The sequence below is a fragment of the Podarcis muralis genome, chromosome 7 (assembly GCF_964188315.1).
Source record: "Podarcis muralis chromosome 7, rPodMur119.hap1.1, whole genome shotgun sequence".
In the NCBI taxonomy this organism is placed as follows: Eukaryota; Metazoa; Chordata; class Lepidosauria; order Squamata; family Lacertidae; genus Podarcis; species Podarcis muralis.
The window spans coordinates 22,799,743-22,827,132 of record NC_135661.1 but is presented as its reverse complement, the minus strand read 5'-3'; the positions used below and the strand labels follow the sequence as shown (position 1 = coordinate 22,827,132).

The 27,390-nt window shown below is 42.7% G+C and overlaps 1 protein-coding gene and 1 pseudogene across 12 annotated transcripts in view; both read left to right on the top strand.

Moving 5' to 3' along the window:
* The window catches only part of RERE (arginine-glutamic acid dipeptide repeats), a 346,045-nt gene that overhangs the window by 35,491 nt on the left and 283,164 nt on the right, over positions 1-27,390 (top strand). The window contains exon 1 of one of the 12 annotated variants that reach the window (XM_077931374.1): positions 10,272-10,293. The exons of the other annotated variants lie outside the window; for them this stretch is intronic. The gene's annotated coding sequence lies outside the window, so the exon portion shown is untranslated. Of the gene's footprint in view, positions 1-10,271; positions 10,294-27,390 lie in introns of those variants that run through there. 12 annotated transcript variants of the gene reach the window in all.
* LOC144328621 (U2 spliceosomal RNA) lies at positions 16,723-16,929 on the top strand (annotated as a pseudogene).

The following is a 27,390-nucleotide window of genomic DNA, read 5'->3' as shown; positions in this document are numbered from 1 at the left end:
ACTTACTCGCAGCTCATTCATTGATAAGATTCTTAACTGAACATACCTGGGTCTTCTGAATGTGTATCAAAACATTTGCTATTAGTAATTTCCAAACTGGGTCATTAGTTGTTGTTTTTTGTTTTGTTTTTTTAAACCGTTTATGTTCTGAAACCACTGGAACACACAACCACAATTTCTTACTGGTAACTTTGTGTCTTTTCCCCTGCTGATAAAAAGCGAAGATTGATGGTTTTGCTTATTTAAAGAGAATAGAAAATTGCAGATGTATTGTGAATGCAAAATATTGGATCATAAAATGGGGCTGTGGGATGGAAGCTATGGATTGTCTTACAGAACAAAATTTGCCTAGGACTGCAGCTTTATCTGCTCCACAGAAAGGGAACATCAGAGACAGAAATCATGTAGGGTGGGAATAAGAGAAAGGAACAAAGGTGTATGTAGCTGGTGAACTTTCAGAGTGAACAAGAAGGGGGATAAAGGGAGATGAGAAAAGGCTGTTCCACTTTTGCAGGTTCTTGTCTTAACGTATTTTGTGCATATGTAGAAATGAAACCAAAGCATCTTGCACCAACACTCTGTCACAAGGCAAGGGCAGCCACCCATAGGTGCCAGAAACCAAATGTGTATAACTGATAAAATGAAATAAAATATGTGTATGTTGTATGTTCAGCTGTGTTCTTCAGGATGCTTAAGAACCTTTAAGCTTCAGCAATCCTTAAGCCTGAAAAAAAGAGAGGATTACGATATATTTTTTAAAATTTGATTCACACACACGCTGCCTCAAAATAGAATAGATGCTTCAGTAGTTTGTAGACAAGGGGTTGTATACAACATTAATCCTGCTCAGATCAGACCCGCTGAAATTAATGGACCTGAGTTATGTCCATTGCTCAATGGTTCTACTCTGAGTAGAACTAGGTTTTTTTTTAAATGTACTGTTTTTGTGTTTTTAATTATTTTGTGTGTAAATCGCCTTGAGACAGTGGTTTAATGATGATGTTGGATGTTACCCATGGCCTTCTCAGCTTATTTTGCTGATGGGCATGTCAAACTTTATTTTCTCTCTGCGTGTATGCCAGTAGAAGATCAGGTCTATCAAATGTGTGTGCACATTGTGTGTGTGTAAGTATAGAGCAAGACAGAAAGATTCTTTCCAAACCAACTGGCTGGGCTTTTTGTTTTGTTTTTGTAATTTCTTCCAACAAACTGACTTTTATTGTTTGCTCTGTGGCGATACGCTGGCATTAATAAAACATTGGTGGTAATTGGCTATGACAGATTGTCCATATTCCCTCTTCACTCCAGCATCTGTGGCCTTTGACGGTTATGGGAGGTGTCTACAGAAGCCAGCCCTCCTCGAGTAAGTCCCTGGAGTAATTGACTTTGACGGAAACTGGTTGCTGTAATACTGATCTATCAGCTTGCATGAACTGTGTAATGCCTGAAGGATTCAGTACCCATCAATACACCCTTAGCTTGCAGCATTTCTTCCAATACTCCTCTCCCTCTCTCCCTTCTCCCTCATTTCCCCCGGTAATTTATTAAAAGAAATACTTGCGGCATTTGCTGGGTATTTGGTATACACTCGTTTTTGGTCTGTCACAGTAGATGAAAACACTGTGTTGGGATTTAGCATGTAATAGAAGTGTTTGTGAAGCCTCTTTTTTTAAAGGAAGGCTGAGAGAGATGGTGATGGGAGAGCTCCTCCAGGAATAGGTGTAAATCCTTTTCATTTAGTCTTTCTCTCTCTCTTTTTTTTAATTACTCAAATGAACATAATCTACAGCACTTAAAAACTATCAGTGACAATGTGTGGTAGCCTGTTTGGTAAAGTGGTGCCTTTTGTTTTGAAAACTAAGATAACAAGCTGTGTGATTTAAAGAGGGGAGGGAGGCAGTGAGGAAAGCACAGCATAGATCAGAAGTCATGAGAAGTAAAGGTGAGAACTGTAGGTAGGACATCCCATATCCTGGCTTAGACAACGTGATGCCCTCCTCATCTTGTTGGACTCCCATCAGCTCCTCTGAACATGGCCAGTGATGAGGAAGGATGGGAGCTGCAGTCCAGCAAGATTTGGAGGACGTTGCATTGGTTACTGTTGTAACATATGCTGTACTGCAGTGGCTCAAGCACTTTACCTTCAAGGAATCTGTTCTATATCTACTTTAAGGAAATCCTGCATAGCTGCCAGAGGTGCTCTACCTATTGGGTCTTGTTGAAGCTGCCTAGTATAAAGACGGTTTAGCCCTGCTGGATCAGGCCAAAGGCCCATTTCATCCAGCATCCTGTTGTCGCAGTGGCCATCCAGCTGCCTCTGGGAAGGCTGCCAGCAGAACCTGAGTGCAATAGCAATTCTCTCCACTTGTGATTCTCAGCATCTGGCATTCAGTGGCATACAGCCTTTGACAGTGGAGGCTGAACATAGTCATAGGGATTTCTTTCTATCTGGAAATTACACTCTGGCATAAAGGGTTAATGCTGCACTTACCTGCCTCATCTGACCCAGGGAGCTCTCTGGGAGAAACAGTTTTGATTATGTTTTGCTTGGAGCAGATGGGGTTGACCCAGGTAATGTTGTTGGACTAGCACTGCCTTGTGTGCTGGCTGCTGCACTTCTGTAAGGTATATTGAACGTGCACCTCTCAAAACTATTAGAAAGTAATCATAAATGCCTAGTTCTCTGTGTCTGAAGATTATCTGATCTGGAAGAAGCTGCCTGCAGTTTCCCACTGCTCAAGGCAGGCAGGATATCAAACTGATCCAGATATAGTCGTCTTTTATTTCTGTAGCATCCCAGATGCATATTTTGGGAGATTGGTGTGGAGATTGCTTCATAACAAACCAATCCCTTGTATCTCTTTTGAGGGAGGCAGTGTGTGGAAACTGTGTTGTGCTAATAGTAACAGTGGCAGATGGTGCTGAGCTCCCAAGGGGGTGGCTCCTTTTGGGACCTCGCGGCATCCCCCCCCCCCCCCCCGCAAATGTGTTTGGACTTTTTTTTTTAACCAGTTAACACTAGAGAATGCAATAGGCTCTTCTTCAACAGCTGTGAGGTTCATCGTTAAGTGTTTGGGGGGAACATTTGAAAGAAATGTATTTTTAGTGGTGACTGTGGGGAAAGACAATGAATATTATGGCGACAAAATGTTTTGTAGAGCATGCAGAATTATTTTAGGTTAATGAAGGCTTAAGATGATGATAAATTCTGGAAGGATTTAAGAACTAGAATCTGGACAGGAGAAGAAAGTGCCAGGGTATCACAGCAGGCACTGTGCACTATGTGCCTTGGGCGGACTCTGATTTCATGTGGGCAAGCAAGGTACATGCTGCCAAAAAATTCCCACAGCACTCCACCTCTGCTCCTGTTGAACTGCAGACAGAACAAGCAAGAGCCTGACATGTGCCATAGTAATCTCGATTTGTGCTTTCTCTCCAAGATTTGACTTTTATTGCTTTGTTCTTGGCTGACAGCTTATGGTTTGTTTGGAGAGAAACTAAGAGCCTGAGTTAGGTGACAGAAGAAGCCAGATTCTTCCATTGTTTTGTTTTGCAGTTCGATGGCAGCAGGAGCATGGGAGGGGCACCAAGGAAACTTGCACCAGAATGCTGCTTATTCTAATATAACTATGAACCATGATTTGGTTTATAGTTTGATAGTGGTTTAAACTGTGGTTTAATGTGATGTGTGAACAGATCACTGAGAACTAGCAAAGTGTTGTGTTGGTCTAGAACTAGAGAGATTCAGGTTCAAATCCCTGCTTGGCCATAAAGTTCTTTAGATGCGTTTTTTTGGGCCAGGCATGTATTTTTCAGTCAAACCCACCTCTCAGGATTGTTGTGGGGGGGGAAATGAGTAAGGGGGAGAATCGTGTGTAGCTTTGGAGGGAGGGTAGGATAATATATATCAAACCTCTGAGTAGGCCTGATAAGCACCTTGTTGCAGGATCTTAGGGTGGTGATTCTGGGAACCAGTAAGTGAGAGTTAAGTTTTTCACCTCGATTTCATTAATGACAGCAAAGGATTTTAGAGGTGGGCTTCACACCATTGATTGAAACCTTTAAAACCTGATTTGGCTGCCTTGGCAGCATTAGGTGGTAAATCTTAATTTAAAAACACAGCAGCACTTAAGGTCACTCAGCCTCCTTTTTGTATTGCGGTATTGATCTTTTCTCCCCCCAGAACTGCAGAACGCTGAATATAGCATTTTGAAATTAACCAAGCAAAGCCATATGAATCAAAAATTGTATTACGAAATGTTATTCCAGGTTAATATTGAGGTAATTCCAGTGCTGTGGGTTCTGTAATGATCTTTTAAAATACAGTGGTAACACCTTGACTTGGCAATAATGGGCAGAGGAGTTCACTTTCCACCTGCAGATGTAGGGGCAGAGGGTGAACCACTCATCTTGGCAGTAAAAGTGCCTTTTAGCCCCCCCCCCCCTTTAAAAATGCCCAAACCAAGGAATCCAAGTTGCATTTTTAAATACCAGTTGCTGGGGAGCAGCGGCAGGCAGGGGACTCTGTGTTCTTGTGGGCTTCCCAGGAGAGGCATCCAGCCGGCTGTTGTGAAGGGAATAGGATGCTAGACTAGATAGGCATTTGCCCTGATCCAGCAGGATTCTTGTTATGTTTTTATGAATAATGTTGTGGGAGGGCTGTTGCCGTCCTGCCCTGCCTGTGGGCATCCCTGAGCCATCTGATTGGCCACTGTGGGAAACAGGCCTTTGGTTCAATCCAGCAGGATGCTTGCTCTGTTCTTTATGCAGAATGCAGAACTGGCAGAAGGGGAGAGGGAATGAAAGGTGCTCAACATCTGGCTTTGTTCAAATGTAAGGTGCATGAGCAGAGCTGTTAGCTTTACTCTGGAGTCAAAGCTGTCGTTCTCCTTGGCTGAATCATAAAGAGCTCTTAGGTATAGAGGCACTCAGCTTCAATATCTCCTTTCTCTTCCACCCATCACCTTGTTTTCTCCAGCTAACACTTTTGGAATCAGCTGTGGCAAAATTGAACCACTGGTGGCATGTATGAGTAGGGTAAGAGTCAAAAGTCCATCTCTAAGAGACAGCTCCTAACATGCTGCCATGCTAAGGGGAGATCATACCTCAGGGGTAGAATACACAATTTGTATGCAGAAGATCCCTGGTTCATCCCCTGGTGTCTCCAGGTATGTAACAGGTGATGTAGGGAAAGAACCCTTTCTGCCTGAGGCCCTGAAGAGCTAGTGGCAGTCCATTCATTCATTCATTTTATTTCTCTGCCTCTTTTCCACAAAAGAGTCATACTCAAAGTGACTTACAACAAAGAAACAGGGATGCATTTGAAACACAACACTGCGAAAACAATTTCATAGTAACATTGCAAAATAATAATGTTGTAACAATTTCATAACATAGCAAAACAGAAAATTAAAAACACAGAAAACCACATTTCAATCCTGTAAATATAACAAGATTACTCATGCCAGAAAAAAAATAACAAGGGAGCTTCCCAGTTTCACCTTAGTTCTAGAAACACCCCTCCCATGGTGTTGCTCACAATTCCTCTCATGCAGCAGCTTTTTATAAGGTTTCCAAGGGCAAAAGGATGTAGCAGCTGGAAACATCCCTCCCATAATGTTGCTCCAGAGTAAATAATCCTAGGCTGCATGGTCTGATAGTCCAATGTGTGCTATAAATGACAGCTTCATATATATCTATAAGAGTAAGGGAAAATTGGAATCCAAGATGGCACCATGCTGTTAGGAACAGGTTTGGTGCTTGGTCACAGGCACCAATCTGTGGGGAGAGAATAGACTCATTCCCCTCAACAGTGTAGTACTTAGCTATTCCCTTTTACTCCCATGGACAAAACTGCTGAACTAGGAGATACTGGTTGTGGAGACAGCAAAATCTGCCTTCCACCGCTGATAGTGGATGACCTGATCCTCACTGGCAGAGATCCCATGTGGTGCGTTCAGTGTGTGTCTGTATAAAGGGCTCATGTAGAGAGCATTACACTCTGTGAGGTTGTTGCAATGGAGGTTGCTCCATTAGAGTGACTGGGGCACTGCCCTAAGCCACACCCCACCTGCCTTTTCACCTTATAATCAGCCCTGGAGTGGGGTAGCCTTGGTTGTCAGTTTCTACCTTCATTTTGCTCTTGAAAAACTCAAGCAGGAATGGGGGGGGGGGCGGGGGGAGAATGAGAATTAGCTCCACCTCTCATTGGCTCTCATTCTAATTATAATTCACTCTGGCTCCACCTACCCTTGGCCTCTCTGCTTGCCTCTCTGAACAGTCCCATTGGGCAAAGGTCACCACTGGGTTGCTGCAAACAGTCCCTCCTTCCGCATGCATACATGCCATCTGACACGCCGGCTAGCACTTTCCTGCTGCTTAATAATTTGCACTTGGGTGCGATGTGGGGTGGACTTCCGGAAACATGTGCCTCCCTACACTTTTAAGAAAAATGCCACACACACAACAGCAGAAGCCCATGGAGGATTTGTGCACAAGCGTTCCCTCTTTCTGGTGTTAATATTGGTTATTGTAAACTACCAGCAGAGGTCACAGTCTTGCTGATCCAATGTGAAAGCTACACAATCTTGTTAGAAGACGCTGCAGCTCAGGAAAGAGGATTACACAGTAATAGTACTTGATGAATCTCTCCCCTCCTTTTCATTCCCTATTACAGGAGGATGGCTTTTAAAAAAAATATCTACGTAAATAACACTGCGCACAGGGCAGGGCATATTGGCAAGTAATTTTTCAGCAATATGGCTCCCGTGGCAGGTGTAGTTCTAAATAGTACTGCATCATGGTCAGCAAGCTGGATTTTACAGTGATTTAAAGAATTAATGTTGAAGGGATATCTGAAAAAGTTACAGTGCCTCTTTATATTTTTGGCCCATGATGCAAGGGTGAGAAATCCAGGTGGCAAAAAAATAGGATATAATGGAAAGTCATTGGTAACCTTCAGAGGTTGAATTTTAAAGAGGACAGATTGAAATTATTGGGCCTGTGCTGGAGATCTGAGGCAGAGGAGCTGCCCATCCTGTAACAGACACTTTTTTAAAGATTGGCAAGAAATGTGGGGAAGGGCCACTTCTGCAATTTCCACTTGCTTCTCTGGCAAGCCAGTTTCTGCACATCTCAGCAAAATCCCACAGAGCCAGAAAGGAGTTTTCAGTTTAGACATGCATGTCGAAGTGAGTGAGTGTTTTGACTTGAGATGGCGATAAAATGCTCGCAAAGACGGTTAGCATGACAAGGGTTCAACGGCTGTGACTGAGTAAGGAAAGTTGACATAAAAACAGGGAAGATGGACAGGCCTCAGCTGTGGGCGGCTTAGTTTCCTGTGGAGCAGTGCGGTATAATATTTGATTTTTCATGACTTTGGTAAGATAAGCTACTATGTAGTTAGCAGTTTTAGTTTACAGGTGTTCAATGTTGATCTTTAAATGGAAAGTCAGTTTAGAGATATGTGTTCTTTGCATTGTAAAATCTGGGCTGCCTTGAACCTTTTTATGTTGCAGTGCTTCAGGTTTTTCTAGCCCTGGGAATTAAGAAACCGAACATCCTGCTTCAGTATTGCATGGCGCTTAACATCCAGCTGAAGAATAAACTTACTGTCTTGGGATGAATACATCTATTGTCGTTCAAGGGTACATCCAAATAACACATTAATCAAATCACACACACTAATCACGTGGAGAATTATGCAGGCACACACATACCATAGCTTTTATGTATTTTTTCTCTAAATATTTTTGGATGCACTCCACGCCCAGTACAGATATAATGTTGCTAATATCCCAACCATGGTTGGAAGATGAAAAAGTCTGTGGTATACTCTCTTTAACACCTTCCCATGAGAACTTTCTCCTTCCTCCTCTGCTCCACTTTAGCCTAGGTGTAACATTTACACTAATCAGGATTGCCCTGGTAATTTGTGGTTCTGAAACCAGGGTTTGAAGTGGTTTCAAACATTATGAGGGCAACCCTGGTTGGTGTTAACCATGGCTAGCGACAATGCAAATGGCCTATAACTGTGTGAAAAGCATGGAATGGAGGGGATAAATTAAGCATGGGAGCATGCTTGCAGCACACACCTGTCCTTCTAAATATGGTTTGGAACATGCAAGCCACAATAGTGATTCATTTTCATGTACATGAGCTGCAAGGCCGGCAACTCAAGCTTGCTGTTTTTACAGATAATCAAGATGAAGATCGGTAAAGGGATTGAATGGGACTTGTTTTCTTCTCTGAACACTGGGAGTGTTCACTTGTTTGCTTACAGTCAGTGTAGACGGTACTGAGCTATGTGGACCGATGGCCTGGCTCTGTACGAGGCAACTACCTATGTTCCTGTGTGTGCCCTAGTAGGCTGTACTACTTCATGTGCTAAGAACAGCTTCCCAAAATACTTGGAAGTAAAAATAAAGAAGGGGAATATGTTTTTAAAAGTATGGTTAACAAGACACTAAATCATTTGAATATGACTATTAGAATGTAACTGTATTGAGCAAATTCCTTGCTAGAAGTTCCTTTTTGTGTACAGTAAAAAAAAAAGTAACTTCTAGCAAGGAATTTGCTCAACACAGTTATATTCTAATAGTCATATTCTGGTGATTTATTGTCACTGGAATCCCGAGTTTGAATTACAGCCTTAGTGTAAGCGCCTTTTGAAAGGCACCTTCGGTAATTACCTCTGCAGATTGAGTAATGTCCAAAAACCCGCTTTAAAAGTGCTAATAGCTGATTGAAGAAGCCAAAATTCGCTCCAGGCACTGAAAACTGATATCAACACATGTGGAGTTGGTTTGTGTTTTTTGGTTTGGCTCCGTTTCCTTCTTCCTATTTGGAAGCTTTTTAATATCTTTTTTTTCTCCACTAGGTGATTGAATGAGGGATGCATTTTGCCTGGAACATAACTATAATGGCTTGCATTTTTGTTTTAAAGGCCTTTTCAATAAGTTGCCAAAGGGCACTGTAAACATCAGTCCATACTACATTGCTAGCAAATATTTCTGGCTTTCATGAAATGACTGGAAGGAGACTCTAGAGGGTGCTACAAAGCAACGTCTATGGCAGCCCTGCTCTGTTGCTCCCTTCACAGAGGTTCCTGCATTCCAGTGCTTAAAGGTGGTGGAAGTTTGATGTACATTCCTTCTTCCGACCACAAGGCATCTTAAAAAAAAAACCCCAGCCCTGAGTGAATGCCATTGGGTTTGGCTTGTAGACCGGTTCCGGGCCATATGTCTTAATTATTAAGCTCTAGGGGATTCCGCAGCAAGGCTTTGAAAAATATTGTGGCTCTAAAAGCACAGCACTGGAATTTTTCTCGCTGGCTTAAATCACTTTAAATACTGAAAGGGCTTTTTCATGCATTTGTGGAACATGATGAAGATAGTAGATGGACTTTGGGGGGGGGGAGGGTGAGCCAGTGGTGATGTGTAGAATGACTCTGCATGGTTTTTCCCCTCTCCTAGGTGGTAAATATGGTATATCACCCGCCAAGAGCAAAGTGCAACTCCTTCAATTTTAACTCTCCCCCCCCCCCACCACTTTATTCTGGTGCCTAGCAATAAAACAACTCTACCCGACAGAAAATTCTGTGCTTCGTAGACACTGTGAAGAACGTGTTCCTTTTCCTAAATGCCCAAGTCATATTTTTAGACTAGTGTCTTTTCTTTCTGCTCCTATTTATATAAGCCTGCTTTATATAGACTTTTGTCCTTGGGTAATATATATAAACATTAACTGTCCGTGCCAGATGCAATTCCTGTTTTAGAGACATGACAGACACATCTGTTTACAGTGGCTCAGTGTCTTTCATCTTTTCTTCAAGGCTGCTGGTCCTGGGTGGGTTAAGAAGTTCACCGCTAAATGGCTGTAGCTTGCGAGCACAAGCAAGATGTGGCCTGTGATGGCTTAAATTTAGAACCTCAAGACTTATGAGCGTCTTGAGACTGAAGGGTACACATGAAGCCATTCCCCACCGCAGCCTTTTCTACTAATCTCCTACCCCTTCTCTCTTTACCTCCCCCCCCCCCCGCCCCTGCCACTGAGCTCTCCATCCTTTATGATGCTTCCTTATACTGAGGCAGACGACTGGTCCGCCGAGTCAAGTCCTGTTTACTCTTACAGGCAGCAGATCTATCTGAGGTCTCAGAGAGAAGATTCCCCCCCCCCCCACCAGACCTGCTGCTTGAGATATACGAGACTGAACCTGGGACCTTCAGCAATGCAAAGTAGGTGCTTGAACACTGGGCTATGGTCCTCCTCCAGCTGAGTAGAGGCGGCCTTCAGGTAAGCAACCAGTTACATACCAGGTGTACACTGTATCCTGCCAAACAGGCCTACCTCTCATTCACTTGCTACAGGCACCTGTCTCTCTGCTTTTGCAAATACAGAGGAAGCTGGTAGGGGGCAGGCCATTTGGACACAAATGGTTGTGCATGTTCTTTCCTCGCTGCAACAACCTCATCTTCCTGCCCCAACTCTCCATTTTCTCCTGTGCAGCTCCTCCTTCTTTTGCATCCTGTTGAAGAGGCAGAAAACTGGACAGAAACTTCTGCTAATTACGCTGCATATACCTGGAGGATGCTCACGAACCTTGTCCTTATATTCTTTTCTCTCGCTGGGAAAGGGAATATTTAGTGCCTCTAGTCCCCTAGGTGACTTGAAATGACTTTAAATTTCTTGATGCTAAGGCACCCAGGCACCCGGAATTTTTCTAGTCCCAGAGCCCTCTTGGTTTTTTAACAAATTGGTTTTGCTGCAGTGAAAATTGCTCACCTTTTCCATCAAGCAAAAGTCATGGTTTTTCTAAAAGGCATGCTTTCAGTACCGGCCTGCCATTTTCTTTCTTTTTAATATTCACTGACAATGTAAAATAAGTGATTTTATTTTTTTTACTGCCAGTTTAAGACTGATCTTGGGAATGGTAATTGTTTCAACTGGAGAGAAGATTAAAACTCTTCTCCCCTGTCAGATATTAAACATGGCGAAACTTGCTTTGGGCTATGAAATAAAACCTTTTGATTTGCAGCAAAACTTGGTGGAAAGCTGTCAGGCAAGAAATGTGTAGATTTGTTGGCATAAAAGCCCCATTTTATTTTATTTTTTTTAAAGGGGGTGTGGAGTGTGTGGAAGCCTGCTAGGCCATTTCAGCTTGAGACATGTATTTTTGAGAAGCTTGGTCCCATTGTGCGGGGGTTAGCATGGAGCAAAATGATGGTAATTCAGAGCCAGAAAAGAGGCTGTTTCTAATTCTGAATCCTTCTGAAAGCACTGTAGCCTTTTATCAACGGTGCTAACAAGAGCAGAACTGTCTATGATTCTGTGCTTGGCACATTCCTCCTTCTCTTCTTGCCCCCCCCCCCGTCTCTCTTCTCAGTTCTTTAAAATGCAGAAACATGTCTGTATATAGCTGGCGTATTTGGTTTTGCGTGCTTATCATGTTCTCGGAACGCTGACTATTCGACTCAACAATGTGGGTAGCAACTTAATTTGAAAAGCTGCTTTTTCTTGGTGGTGGTGGTCCTTTTCCTCCACTCCCCTCTCCAGATCCTGACTGTGGCAAAAAATCAATGTGCAGATTGCGGTCTGCACTAATAGGAATCAAGCTCTTCAAGGCATGAAAATGGGTTAATCAGCAGTGAACCATTTGAAAGGCCATTTCGAAACAAAGCTCTGTTCATAGGAGCAAACCATTGAGGTAAATATTGCAAGTAAATGTGCAGGAATGAAAACAGGATGGATCTTGCATATTGCAAACTTGAGTGTTCTATCAGTCACAGAGTTATTATCTATTGCTCTGATTCACAAGTGGAAATACATGCCAGAGCCCTTGGAATCCTGAGCTGTGTACAGTGGTACCTCGGGTTAAGTACTTAATTCGTTCCGGAGGTCCGTACTTAACCTGAAATTGTTCTTAACCTGAAGCACCACTTTAGCTAATGGGTTAGCGGAGTCTGTAACCTGAAGCGTATGTAACCCGAGGTACCACTGTAAATAAATCCTGAAAGTTTTAGAGGCCCATGAAAACTGGAAGCAGCCTTTAGTCAGACCTAGGTGGAATCTATACATGCATAAAAAATGCTGTGAAAATGCTTTTTTTAAAAAAAAAGGTTTGAAAAAAATATATATATTGACTTTGCCATAGCTCACCATTGCCATCTAGTGACACATTTGTATATTGCACTTTACAACACACTTAAACATTTTATTTGCAGCTGTATAGCTGAGTCACTATTGGTCCATGCATCCCAATAGAGTCTACTTTGACTGATAGCAGCACTTGAAGGTTTTTCTCAGCCCCTCATCCAAGGTAGCAGCCATAACTGCTTCCTGTGGGAGCGAGTTCCATAGTTGAACTATGTGCTGCATGAAGAAGTATGTTGATTTATCTGTCCGGACTCTTCCAACATTCTGCTTCATTAGATTTCCATGAGTTCTATAGTATTACTAGAGAGGAAGGAAAACTTCATTATCCACTTTTTCCATCTCATGCATAATTTTATAAACATCTATCACGTCTCCGCTTGCTTGCCTTTTTTCTAAACTAAAAAGCCCCAAAAGCTGCATTTTTTCCTCATGCAGGACTTGCTCTATCAGATCCCCTCGGTCATTTTGGTTGTCTTTTTCTGAACCTATCAACCTTGTCATGATGAGCTTGAAATATGTGTAACTGACCCCTTCTCCTTAAAACCCCAAACTGTTTTATTCTTCTTTGCTCTTGGGGCAACTACAGTTCATAACGCTTTTCTGTGGAAGCGAAAACTCTCAAGAGATGCTTCCTTACACCTGAACGTAAAGTTCCAAGGACAGCAGCAGGTGGGTGTTGGTCTCTTTCTCCACCCGCCTTCCCCCTCCCTGCTTCCTTTCTGCCAAAAATAACTCCACATATTTTAGATCTTGTAACTGCATAAATCCAGATAGGAACCTTGAATTAGCCCTCAAAAGCTCAGGGGGGTGGGAAATGGAACAATCATTGCTGCTGACAGAACAGATGTTCTGTTCTATCTCGCTCTCTTTCTGACTTGCATACAGCTAGGATCTTGTTCCTTAACCGTTCTTATCAACTAATGTTTTACAATCAAAGGAGGAGGCTGATTGTAGTTTAGCTAGCTTCCTAGGGTTGCTACTGCCTCTTCTCAATTTTTATCCCCTCCCCTCCTTGCTTTCACTTTCCTTGATTGACTTGTCATTCACTCCTGGAGGCTTCTGTGGAATCTTGTGGCCCCTTGACCACCAGCGGTCCCACGTGCGTGTCTGCATTAAATATCCAGACTGATTTTTAATTGTATTTTAATTGTTTCTTTTATTTCTTGTATTGCATTATATGGTTTCATAATTTGAATTCCATGGGGCAGAGCACCTGGAGCTTGCAGTTAAAAGGACAGGTCACACATGTTTGCCTCATGCAGCAAAAGCAACCAAGAGGATTTGTGGCCTGTTAAAGGCTGGCAAATTTGTCACGGTGTCAGCTTTCGTGGGCTATATAGTCCGCTTCAACAGATGTAGCAGAACAGGTGATGGGTGCCCTGTGCTCCTTCAGGAAGAAGGACAGGATATAATTTGAAGAATTAATGAAATCAAATCAAGACCTTTCTTTGCCTGAGACCCCAAAGAACCACCACGACTCAGTGCAGAAAATGCTGAGCTCAGTGGGCAAGTAGCCCTATCTGGTAAAAGCCAGTTTCCTGCGTTCCTAACTTGTTTAATCCTCCTCCTCATAAAAGCCAATCTGGGCTGGTGGCCATCACCTCTCCTTGTGGTAATGAATTCCGGAAGTTGATTTTACACTGTGTGAAGATGTGCTCTCCCCCCGCCTTCTTGGAAGTTAACCCCAGGTAGTGTGATGAAACCCTGGGTTAAAACATAGGTGAAATGGGTATCCTAATGTGTGGTTTCTGCAGCTGTGTCATGATACCTTTTATTAAGGAGGCTGAAATAGTTTGAGTGCATAACCTTTTTAGAAATGTGTATTCACATCTTAATACGCCACATTTGGCACATGCAGTTCTTGCCAGCCTAGGAGAGGCTGATTTTTGTTTCCCAGGGAAGCTGCCTTCCTGCCAAGCTTTAATTTAGGTCTCCTTAATGGATTATTAATGAACTTGTGAAGCGTACGTGAATACTTATTGACAAAACACTAGCATTAAAATTCAACAGTTTGTCTGTCAATACCCTAATCAAGGACAAGGCGGTTGTACTGAGGTGATACTGAGAAATACAACTGTTACCCAACCTAACGAACTCCTTGAAGCCTTATTTACAATAGCTTGGAATGTTATCTCTGAATCTTTTGTAAGGCAAAGGTGCCATTTTCTTCTGACTCTGACCGGTGTAGGAACAAAAGTGTTGGAATGACAGTTTAGTGGAATTGGTTGTTTGCGGTGCAAATCCTATTTTTATAACCATGTTGGCTAAATGAAACCTCCTTGTCCAGAGGCAGTGTATATCTGAGCACTCAAGTTATGGGGACAAATGACAAGAGAAAAGGCAGAACATGTCCAATAGCTTACCTGACAGAGCTAGCAATCTCTGGTACGGTGTTGGAGAATCCAAGGACACTAGTGCTGGGCAGACTTCAATATCTATGCTGATGCTGCCTTATCTGGGCCAGCTCAGGACTTCATGGCTGCCATGACAGCTATGGGGCTGTCACAATATGTTGTGCACTGACAATTACTGCAGATCATGTTCTAGATCGGGCTTTTGCTAGAGGGGACTGGGAAGGATCCAGTAGTGTGTGCGCGCACGCACGCACGCACGCACGCACACTTCACTCCCTGGTGAGGTTTGGGTTGGCTGCAACTGACTCCTCCATGCAGGTCGGTCCACTCCCAGAAGTAGATGGAACTGAACTGGTTTCTGGAAGCAATGATGGGCTGGATGGGACTAATAAACTGAGGCTGAATTCTGATAAAATAAGGACTTTGGAGGTGGAACATAGCTATTGTGGCTTTCTTCTCCATGAATTTGTCCAATCCTCTTTGAAAGCCATCCAAAGTCTTCATGCCCTGAGTTGCCTGGTGGCATCTAGCTCGCCACAGTTGGAGAAGAGGATGCTGGACTAGATGGGCCTTTGGTCTAATCCTCTCACGTTCCCAGGTGAAACTAAGGCTCCATGTTGTTTTTCTTTGACTAGTTACAGGGGTCTGCAAACTTTTTCAGTAGGGGGCCTGTCCACTGTCCCTCAGACCTTTTGGGGAGTCGGACTATATTTTTTTGGGGGGGAAATGAACGAATTCCTATGCCCCACAAATAACCCAGAGATGCATTTTAAATAATGACACACATTCTACTCATGTAAAAACACCAGGCAGGCCCCACAAATAACCCAGAGATGCATTTTAAATAAAAGGGCACATTCTACTCATGTAAAAACATGCTGATTTCCGGACTGTCTGTGGGCCGGATTTAGAAGGCAATTGGACTGGATCTGGCCCCTGGGCCTTAGTTTTTCTACCCATGGACTAGTATATTATTAATAATTCTCCCAAGTGTGGTTTAGGATTGAACTGCATGGTCGGAGGTAGCCACTAGGTGGCAGAGGAACAAACTACCAATGGCTTGATCCAGTTGGTGTAAAGCAGTCTGAGACAAACCAGATGTCCTTAGCTAGTGAGTGGAACTGCTTTATATTGTCCTGGTAAAGATGGCACACTTCATTCCCCCCTCCACCCCCAAATGGTTCTCATATGGATATATAACTTGGTTCACTCCTTGCTGTGCTTCGCTGCTGCTGTTGTTTTGGCAGAAATCTGTCACCATCTGTAGGTATTCACTTGCTTTTTACTTCTCTCCCGCTCCATTCAATTTCTTTTTGTTTGGAATTCCATGTCGAATGTTTAAATATTTTCGTAATAAGCGGGTGTTTGTTCTTCAGTAAATGTCCCTTTTGATAGTCACATGTGTTTCAGTTTGGGCTTTATCGTCTGTAATCAGTTGCTTTCATCGGGGGAAAATGTTATCTTTGGAACTTGTTTCAAAAAGCAGGCATTTTGTGTCAGTGCTTCATGCATCTTCCTCTGATGGGGGATTTATTGAAAAATCCAATTTTGTGTTATGATCCACAGGCTTTCTTTCTGCAGAACGTTTTTTAATAAAATTAAAAAATATTTTCTCTGTTGTTACGCAAACCTTCGTTCAGCTGTTGTTGGGGTGAGTTTGGCTGTGTTCCCTTATCTGAATTCTATGTTGGATATTGGTAGCTTGTTTTTTGATTGTGTGGCTGAAAATCCACACTATAAAAGCACACAAAGCTGTCTTATATACTGAACCATTTGCTTCACATAGCCCAGTAATTTATTACTCTGATTGGCAATGTCACTCCAAAACCTGAGACAGAGACCTTGTGATCAACTTGCTTCCCAAGATCCTTTAAATTGGAAATATTGGGAATTTAGCCTGAGAGCTTGTACATGCAATACTTAGAATCATAGACTTGTAGAGTTGGAAGGTACCTCGAAGGTCATCTAGTCCAACCCCCTGCAATGCAGGAATCTCCACTAAAGCATCTATGACAGATGGCCATCCAACCTCTGCTTAAGAACCTCCAGTGAAGAAGAGTCCATCACATTCTGATAGAGTTCATTCCACTGTCAAACAGTTCTTACTGTTAGAAAGTTCTTCCTGATGTTTAGTTGCAGTCTCCTTTCTTGCTATGTGAATTCATTGGTTCGGGGTCTACCCTCTGGAGCAGGAGAAAACAAGCTTGCTCCAACCATCGCTTCTCGGCCTTTTGGCTAAGATCAAGTGTAGTATATGCTCCAACCTCCATGTGACAGTAAACTGTCCTGCCCAGAAGTGGACACAGTTATCTAGGTTTGGCCTCATCAAGGCAGAACTATTATTTCCCTTGATTTGGATACTGTGATTCTGTTGATGCAACTTAGAATAGCATTAGCTTTCTGTGCTGCTGCATCACACTGTTGACTCATGTTAATCCTGTTGTCTACTAAGACTCCTAGAGCCTTTTCACATGTACTACTGGCAAGCCAGGTGTGCAGCTAGTTATTCTGAGCTGACCTATGGACCTTCCTAAAGTATCACCACAGGCCTCTTCATGGGTTGGTCTCTTCTGAGGTTTTCTCTTTCTCCTACCCAGCCTTTTGCTGCTGTTCTGAAGCAGTGTAGCCTTAGCTCATGACATCAGAGCAGTTTATTCTACCTTTACATCAAGAATTCATGAAGAATTGGCAGTTGGCAATAGATGCCTTCTTTTCCCCCATCTGTGAGCTAATGCTATTTTGTTGTCAGGTTGCTAACTCTTGTGGTACTAAGGCCTTTTAGTTGTGCTGACAGCACTATAGTGACATGGAGCAAGCATTAGTCAACAACTTTTCAAGGAAGGGAAAACTATTAATGTGTTCCAATCAGGGTTCAAAATTAGCAAGGTGCCAGGTGCATTTTGCACCCAAAGCCTCTCCATTTGCGAGGACCTCAAAAAGTCTGGGTGCCATTTTTTGCACCTGACTGACACTCTGGGATTACTGTAGTGTATATGCTTTGAAGCCTCAAAGTATATGTTAAGCACAGACAATATGTAAAGGAGTTTAACAATAAAGAGTAGAGTGTTTTGAAAACTGAAGTATGGTACCACTATTTTTATTGTAAACACCAAATTAAACATGTATTAACAATTTCTGATAAAAAATGTGATCACAAGAATGTGTCTCTTGTGTGAATTACGTATTAGTTCATGTTTATCAAAATAATAAATAAAAAATGTTGCCAATTTGCCCCCCCACCCAATGGCGACTAGACATTCTGTTTTGGTGCCCCACAACCCATGTCTTGGGAGCCATTTGGCTCCTAGCTTTTCTATCCCAGTTTCTAATACCGGTTCCAATGGAAAGATGGTGCGAGTTTTAAAGAGATGTTTTCACTCTGAAGTCAGGTTACCAATTGCAGGACAGCTATGCACACAAATTGTATAAATCCATCCCCACTGTACTGCTGTCAGATACTGGAATTTGTCTAGCTATGAAGGAAGGATTTTGCCTCCTAAGTAGCAGATTTGCAGTGCTCTCTTCTGCCACATCTTAATGCATAGCTTCCCTTCACTCTCAATGAGAAGAGAGAAATAAACAGAAGATCAGAGATTCCTTTTGATGCCAAACTCTCATTCTGAAAAGATTTGAAGGAAAGTGTCTGGGGAACTGTAATGCAGTGTTTTCCAAAATGTGAAGCTTTATTTACACAATTTGTGCCAGCTACATTACTCATGAGAACATGTGAGGCAGACTTGGTCCAAAGCATTATGATTTTACTAAAAAAAAACAAAAAAAAAAAACAATGTTGTGTCAGTGCCTCACTTTAACTATCTTGTAGTTATTAAGACATTATTTTTGTAAATGGACTAATTTTTTAAGAATGGTTTTGACTTAGGGTACTCTGCTTGTCGCCTCCTACCCCCAACAGCTCACCTACTTGAGCTCCCTCAAATAGCTCTGCTGGACCCGACCCCCCCCCCCCCCATGTAGTCATGTGTTACCATTGGAATGGGAGAGAGGAAGTAGATACAGTGGTACCTCGAGTTACAGACACTTCAGGTTACAGATGCTTCAGGTTACAGACTCCGCTAACCCAGAAATAGTACCTTGGGTTAAGAACTTTGCTTCAGGATGAGAACAGAAATTTTGTTCGAGCGATGCGGCGGCAGCAGGAGGCCCCATTAGCTAAAGTGGTGCTTCAGGTTAAGAACAGTTTCAGGTTAAGAACGGATCTCTGGAATGAATTAAGTTCTTAACCAGAGGTACCACTGTATGCATGTAGCTTAACTCTTCCCTTTATTTGATTTTGGGGTGGGGAAATGATGTCATAGCATAACATGTGGTGCACCAATCTGAGCAAAAATAATGCCTGCACATTTTACAGTGATGTGCCCAAGTGCACTTGGTAAGAACAGGTTGACTTGGGTTACTGCTTGAGTGTGTGTGAAGTCATTCATTGAAGATACATTTGTTCTTGACTTCCTGTGCAGGAAAAGAACAGGCTAGAATCTGGGGGCTTGCTGAGTGCAGGGCAGAAAATTCTTGTATGAGTAGAAGATTTGTCCTTGCAATGAGATTAAGGGAACACTACTGCAAAGAAGATGTTTGAGTTGCTCTTTAGGAGTTTAGTGTCTATATGTTTGTCTTGTTTTATTAATTTGGAATATTTATATCCTGCCTTTTCTGCCCGACAGCAGGTTCCAAGGTGTCTGTCAGTGATCCAGTTGTCAGGTAATGGGTTGGCTTAGTGCAAAATGTGTGGGTTCTGGAAGAAGAGATTGCGGTCACTTTGTTCTTCCCCTGGTCCTATTGCTGCTGTTGTGAACCAAGGGGATGGGGTAAGCATCTTCTCATCTGGGCAGGTGGACGGCAGCTGGCTTGTGTCATTGGCTCTTGAATCTGCGGCAAACTGGAACCTGTTTATGATCTGGCATAAGCAGCCTTCTGCATTAAGTATGTGGTAGACACAGCAGACACAAAATAGGTATTGGGGGAGGGCCATACCTGTGTGGTTGCTCAACCAACCACTTGGAAGTTAAATGTGGTGGGTGGGTATTTCATTAATGTGTACAAAGAATGGTACGACATGCTGTTTCTCTTCCCAACAACCTTGTGCATGGGTTGCTATTCTTCCTTTTACCAACAAGTAACATACCCCAAACCATTGAGACTGAGCCAAGAATTGGAGCTTTTGAGCCTCCTTGGTGTACATTCCTGGTGGTTGTTTTGTGTTCCCTGGCAAAACAATAACATTTTCAGTTGTACATAGCTTTGTTTGGGTCTGAGTTATCTTATTATTATTGATAACTTTTAAAAGTCGGGTGACCGGATATAAATACAGAGATCTGATCTGTGTTTTTGTTGTATTTTATTTTAAAATGTCTAAATTATTTTTACTTTATTTATTATTGAGAACATGGGAAGCTGTCTTTATGCCAGGCCAGACTATTCACCCATTCTTTCCTGTATTGTTTTCTCTGACCTGCAGCAGCTCTCCTGGGCCTCAGGCAAAGAGAAGTATTTCCTGTCACTTTCTACCTGATCCTTTTCCCTGGAGATGCTGGGGATTAAACCTGGGGCCTGCAAGCAAAGCAGATGTGGTGTACCACTGAGCTGTGGTCTCTCCTCCAAATTTGGTTGCTTTGGGACCTGTGTTTGATGCGGAGAGGGTGCTTCTCCCCACCATCTCACCTTGTCTTTTGTCTTGGAAGGCATCCTTTCAGCGTTTGGCAGCCATGGCTTCAAATTAGCAGTGTCTCTTGCATAACTGCAGATGATCAATAAATGTGTGCAGGTGGGCTATACCACTTCTGCACACACTCACTCCTTTGCACTCTGTTACCATGGTCTGTGTTTAGTGTATTCCAAGCGGGCCAGAGAGGGAGAAAGAAAAAAATGTATGACTTCTTTCCAATCATTGAGCTCAACTGAAATGAGCATTTGATTAGTTCCATCCCCAGGTATACATTTGAAATACAGGGTGGCATTTCTCTCCCCCTCCTTTGGGCAGATCTCATAGATTCCATGTGTGAGCGCCACCACCTTTTGGCTGCCTCTTTCCCTTTGGACTTGTATCTGCAACTGCTCTGTAGCTTGGTCCTTCTGGTCTGTTAATTTTTTTTCATCATTATGCTGCAGACTTCCTGTTCTTTTCTTTCTTTTTTCTTTTTTTTTAAAAAAAAGTTTATCAGGCCCTCTTGAGGGAAAGACTATTATAGCTACGGTCACTTCCTGTGGTTATTGTCACTTTCCTTTTAAAAGGCCGCTTGATTCCTCCCCCCATAAAGAAAAAAAACAAATCTCTTGAACATAAAAATGATTAGCGCACTAAAAATGTGAAGAACTGTTTTTCTACCTTTTTGCTGTGTGCCTCTCATAAAAGATGATGAATTCATAGCAAAAGTTTTCTTTCCTAGGGATATCATCTGTTTTGCGCAGAGTCTGCTAACATTCAGGATGTCAGGAAAATCTCTTCTCCCCCTCCCACCTCCCACATCCCTGTGCTCCCCAGTTAAAAGAATCTGCCCTATTCTGGAGAGATTGTAAAGGAAGCATTTGGTAGTCATTTCCGCTAGCTTTTTTGTGAGAATAAGCATGCTTTACATTATAATAGTTTAAACATACCGCAGGCTGTTGATAGAGGTATCATATTTTCCATTCACAAGCGTTTAACGTACGCTTAAGAGCGTAGTGGAGAGGGCAGGGTGGCTTTTATTGTTTAAAATTGGCTTGATTTAGACCATTGCAAAAGCCTGTGGTGCATGTGAGGGAAAGAATCTGCTTTAGGTCTTCTGACCTCTGTGTTTTAAACTCACTTGCACTGTGTAAGATTTTAACTAATGGCAGCCTTTTTGAACAGCCTTTTTATGTTAGCTGTAGAAGGATGGATCCATGGAAGAAAGAGTTCATCTTTTTCAGTAGCTGGTGTTTTATTTAGGCTAGCTAAAAGAACAGCCAGCCTAAATAAAGCACTGGCTTAAACTACCTTCCATGGTAGTTTACACAAGCATTTATTAACAATTTTGCCTTGACAAATGTTTGTGTCTAAATGTTTTCATTTGTCTGCAAGGTTCAGAACAGGCTAGTTCTGTTTGAAGGTCTTGGTGCCATTTTTTGAAATTAAATGACTTGAACATTCCAGCTCTTTATGTTTGTGTTTTGTTAAGTTTACCTTAAACAAAATTGTGTTTAGGGAGTTGCTGAGCAGATCTGTGTATGCACATCTCATTGGCATCAGTATATATGGCTGACATGAAGCTTTTTGTCTCATATTTGACACTGCTATTTGCCCTTCTCTTCCAATGTGCAAAAACTGTTCTACCTCTTTAACTAGAAGTAATTTTTATTTGCCACAGGTGACAAGGAAAAGGGGCTATTTCTGATCCTGGGATATCTTACCAGGCTGTTAGATAACAGGTCCACTACTTTCTCCCAAGTCTAGACCAAATCTCTCTCTCTCTCTCTCTCTCTCTCTCTCTCTCTCTCTCTCTCTCCCTCCCCCCCCCTCTCTCTCACACACACAGGTTCAGATCATGCCATTTTGGAGCTCCTCTCTTTTTGTTTTCCAAATGCTCAGCATTCATTCTCAGCTGTAGCTTAACATTGTGCCCTCCAGGTGTTATGAAATACAACTCGCGTCATTCCTGACTGTTGACTGTGCTGCTTGGAGCTGATGCAGTTTGTAGTCCTTAGCATCTGGAACATTTCAGGCTAGTCACCGCTGCTGTCAGTGCACTGGCCTCTGGAAGCAGAGCCACTGTTTCCTCAAGGGAGACGTCACGCCAAGCCATAATATGCAAACCCATTTCAAACCATGGCTTCTAATTCCTAGTGTTCTGGCTGGCTGCAAGCTACTATTTTCCATTTCGGAAATTACGCTAAACCAGGTTAAGCTTCTGTATTTATTTCATTTATTATATATTTTAACCACTTCTAAACTGCCCTTCACCCAAACTGATTCCAGGGTGTTAATACAATGTAATAACCCAATAACACATACTGGCAATAAAACTTTGAGTAGCAAGTGAACTACGGAACTACAGTGGTGCCTCGCAAGACAAAATTAATCCGTTCCGCGAGTCTCTTCGTCTTGCAGTTTTTTGTCTTGCGAAGCACGGCTATTAGCGGCTTAGCGGCTATTAACGGCTTAGCGGCTTTAAGAAAAAGGAAACAAACTTGCAAGAACTCGCAAGACGTTTCGTCTTGCGAAGCAAGCCCATAGGGAAATTCGTCTTGCAGAACGACTCAAAAAACGGAAAACTCTTTCGTCTAGCGAGTTTTTCGTCTTGCGAGGCATTCGTCTTGCGGGGCACCACTGTATTAAGCAGAGGCCATAAAATCAATTTTAAATGCCTGGGCATATGAAAATGTTTTAAAACAGGGCCAGGGAACCTCAGGCCCAGGGGTCTAATGGTGCCCTCCAAGCTTCTCTATCTAGTCCTCAGACCCCTCCCCAAACCACATTGCCTCTCCCCTCTCCCCAGGTCATGCACCTCGCTGGCCCTGTATCATACCTTGAGTGTTTTTGCTTGACTGTAATGTGCCATTGTTAATGCTTCTGGCTTGCCTGGGTGGAGGATAGAGAGAGCTAAGTGTAGAAACTAGTCTACTGTGCAAAGGCATTCTTTGCATTAATTGCCCCACCCACTTTTGCTTCTTGCCCCATTTGCATCTGACCCCTGGAAGGTTTCCCAGAAGGGAATGCAGACCTCTGACTGGAAAAAGGTTCCTCACACCTATCTTAAAACCTCTTGCCAGAAAACAATTTTAGCGTCTGTTCCAGTTGATCCAACCTGGAAAGGATATTCCAAAATTGGAATGTCGCCAGAGAAAAGTTCTTCTTTGTTGAACCCACATGCCACCAATGAATTGGACTTGTAGAAGGGATTCATTTGAAGATCTTAATGCATGGGAAGAGGGGCACCTTCAGGTATTTGGATTGCAAATTGTTTATATCTTTGAAAGATAAGCATCAGCACCTGGAATTGAGCCCCAAAGCGAATAAGCAGCCAATGTAATTCTTTCAGAAGTGTTGTAATATGACCCCACCTGACTAGGCCAGCCAGAATTCTAGCAGTTAAACCCTTTTGTTATGGTCTGGTGCAATGTCTAAATCAAGCCACTGTATTTTCTTGCCCTGCAATCAGTGCAGAGATTCTGCCTCTTTCAGGTAGGTGGAAAGTGGGGATGGGGAACCTGTGGCCCTCCAGATGATGTTGTACTCCACCAGCCCCTGTCAGCATGGTCAGTTGTCAAGGATGATGGGAGTTGTAGTCCAACAACATCTGGAGGGCCACAGGTTCCCAATGCCTGATGTATGGAAGGATAAGAAGGAACCCATCAGCCACTGCTCCTGTAGATAAACAAAGTGTCCCAGCTGTCTTGAGGAGATGGACAATTGCAGTGGAGCGTGCAAGGAGTTGCTGTTTCAGTGTGTGGAATAGTAATAGTCACTTGCTAGGTTGCTTTTGAGCAGGCAAGTTGCTTGCACTTGCCAATTTCCTATAATGGGGCTTGTTAATGTGTGGTGCTAGTGAGGTGGAGTAGCTAAGACTGAACCCACAAACCAGGAACTGTAGGCCGTAAACTAACTAGGTGACCTTTATTCAGCAAGCTCTGGTCTTTCAACCTTGGCTCGCCATCTAGGTGCTGAAGATGCATCTCTTTACATCTTTACCCTGGCCTTTGACACTTGATATGCAGATTTTAGGACCCACTCTATTCTTGTGGTGGTAAGTCGTTTTCAAGGTTGTATGTTAAATTGTTGTGACCTGCCATGGAACCTTGGGATGAAGGGTGGGTGATAAATCATCATCATCATCATTAGAGGGGAATAATATTGACCTATTATATGGGGTCCTTGTGATTATCAAAATTTTGATTTTTTGATATTAATTTAATAATTAACAGCGTGAATACTTATGTGAACACTTGAGACAGCAATATAAACGCTGTGGTTATGATGAGGGAGATTAGTCCTAAAGTTTTACTTTTTATATTAAAGTAATATTGCATTTTGGGTACTTCATATTTAACTATGATTTTGGGTGGCATATTCATGGAGAAATAATAGAACATTTCAAGGTTGGAAATATTTTAGCTTCCTCCCTACCTCCTTTCCATAGTTGCCAAAAAATTAGAAATTGGCACCGGCCCTTTGCATGAGGAGTCAAGGAGGATTATTAGGTGCCAATGCCAAGATTTAAGACTTCTGACTGATGAGGTGTTTGGGTCTTTTCCAGCCCTGGAAGATCCTGGGGTTAAATAGGCTCACTTTTAACTTCATGGTTTTCATAGACAGTGCTCAAAGGAAACATACACCATTTGCTCTGTAGTTGTAGTTTGGGATGGAATCAAAGCATCCCATGTTAGAAGTGAGACTTGAAGAGACAAATTCCTTCCCCTTTTGAAATTAAAAATAACAATAGTGAAAATTATTTTTAAGTTACTGGTGCTGTGACCTGTGCAATCTTCCTTATGCAATATTCTAAAACTGCCAGTTTTCTTGTGGGCGCCGGGGTGGTGGTGACAGTTGGTGGCGAGATATTAAAAAAGACAAGACCACAGTCAGTACCTGCTGAGCTTTCAAAGTACAGCCTGCTGAAAAGGAGAATTGAGATGACTCGACGCAGCGAGAGGCAGAAGCAGGCTACTGATAAGAAAGCAGAAAAAAGGTTTCAAGGAGAGAAATGTGCAGTGCATGTGTGTAAAGAAGCTTTGAGTGTTGCTTACTTTATCTGGATAAAGAAATACATTGTTGGTGCCAACATTTTGGAGAACAAACGTAGACCACGTCTGTTGTACCAACCTCATATTGTGTCAGACTGGCTTAACTGTCATGGCTTCCTACAGCAGAACCATGTGCTGAGTGGGGTATTAACTCTAGCTGGAAGTCGTTAATGAACATCTTTTAACTGGCTTGTTGGATTTCACAATAAAATGTCTATATAGCTAAATCCTGGGAGTGATTTCTCAGAAGCAAAGTTCCATAGTGTCTAGTGAGGCTTACTCACAGGAAAGCATGTCTAGGATTTTTTTTTTGTATTTTTTGTATTTAAAAAATTCACTATTTGCAAGGCACTTGGGAAATTTTTAGCTTAGAAAGGCAGATCATCCCCCATAATACTTGCCAATATGTAAAATATCTGTGCACTTTAGAGCTTGGGAAGTAGCCGGATAAGACATCACATGCCCTTACAAATTTGTCTGGGCAAAAAGTTGTAAGACAGTTTTCTGAGGTTCCATGGGGTGGGAGTGGGGAGAGTAGAGTGATTACTTATGCATCCACAGAAAAAGAGGACACTGATTTGCATATGGTAATTTTTATGTATAGGTGCAAATTTGGAGATGTTGTTGTTGTTTAGTCGTGTCTGTGACCGACTCTTCACGCCAGGCACTCCTGTCTTCCACTGCCTCCCGCAGTTTGGTCAAACTCATGTTAGTGGCTTCGAGAACACTGTCCAACCATCTCGTCCTCTGTCATCCCCTTCTCCTTGTGCCCTCAATCTTTCCCAACATCAGGGTCTTTTCCAGGGAGTCTTCTCTTCTCATAAGGTGGCCAAAGTATTGGAGTCTTAGCTTCATGATCTGAACTTTGGAGATAATTGCTTTAATTTAAATATAAATACACTATAGCTCACCATAGTGGCGAAAACAGTGAGCAGGGGCCTTTTAGTCAGGTGTGGGATGGATGGGGTTGGTGGGCTGATTGAGCATGGGCAGCAGCCCCTAGTTATTAATAAAAAGTTAGAATGAGATGTAACCTAACTGGGGGCAGGGAGGTAGATTTTTGGCAATCCCTAAACTCTGTTTGGTGTGAGTTAAGCAGGTTTGCTTGGTCAGATTCCAGGTCGTGCAGCAACAAAGCGTCACATCAAACCTGTTTTTAACAACATTTGTCAAGATCACATCTCCAGTGTTCTTGATAATGGATTTAACAAACTTTCTCCAGTTAGTGCAAATTGTGTTCGCTAAACAAAGCGTGTGAAATTTGTTCTGAAGGCCATAGAGGTTGTAAGCTGTGATCTCTTTTCTCTACTCACCCCCATTCCATTTCCTTCTGGGCGCACCCCCCCAACTATAGTGACCTGTTCAGCTTTTAAGTGCTTAGTAAATTTTAATAATGCATTTCTAATGTGATCTGTCCGATAAGGCAAAGTGCTCTTACAATTAGTTTTCCCTGCTGAAGTATGTTTATCTGGTAGCCTTTAAGCAGCTGTCTCCTCCTCTTGGCACAGTTTGTCTACTAGGTGAAGTATTTATGCATGCCTCGATAAGAGCTAATTCTCTCAAAAGGAATTTCTGAGAATGGCTGTTACCCAATAGATATTGGGAGTATATATCCATTTGATGTTCTTCAGGTGTATTAAAGCTCTTGCAAGAAGGTAGAAGTTATTTCTGTGCTCTCTGTGCAGAAAGTAGCACCTTGGTTGCATACCACTGAATGTTTTTGTGGGCTGTTCTGTGCTTTTTGGCAAGCCCCCGCCCCGCCTCCGGTTCCCGTCCCCGACTGATGTGGTGCAGTGTGTTTATGTATGCCAGTGGTTTTTAAATGTTCCGCTTTCTGGGAATCCGTTCTATCTTGGTGCTGCGCATGTGCAGCAAAGTCCCAGACCTAGCTGATGTTTCCAATGAAATGAGGTTCTAGAATTTTGGGTGGGTGCAAGGTGAGTCTGGGAAAGACTTCTCCCTGGGATACACCAGCTCAACCAGTGTAGGCAGTGCTGAGCTGGGTGGACCAATGGTCTGACTTGGGAGAAGACCACTTGATAGTGTCAGTAGGACTTCACATTGCAGGTGGGGAGGGGGAGATTATACTTGTGATTGCTCCCTTAATGTAAGAGAGCCCCCTCTCCAGAAAATACTCCCTGAAAGTAGAAAGAAAGCTCGTAGGGTATTT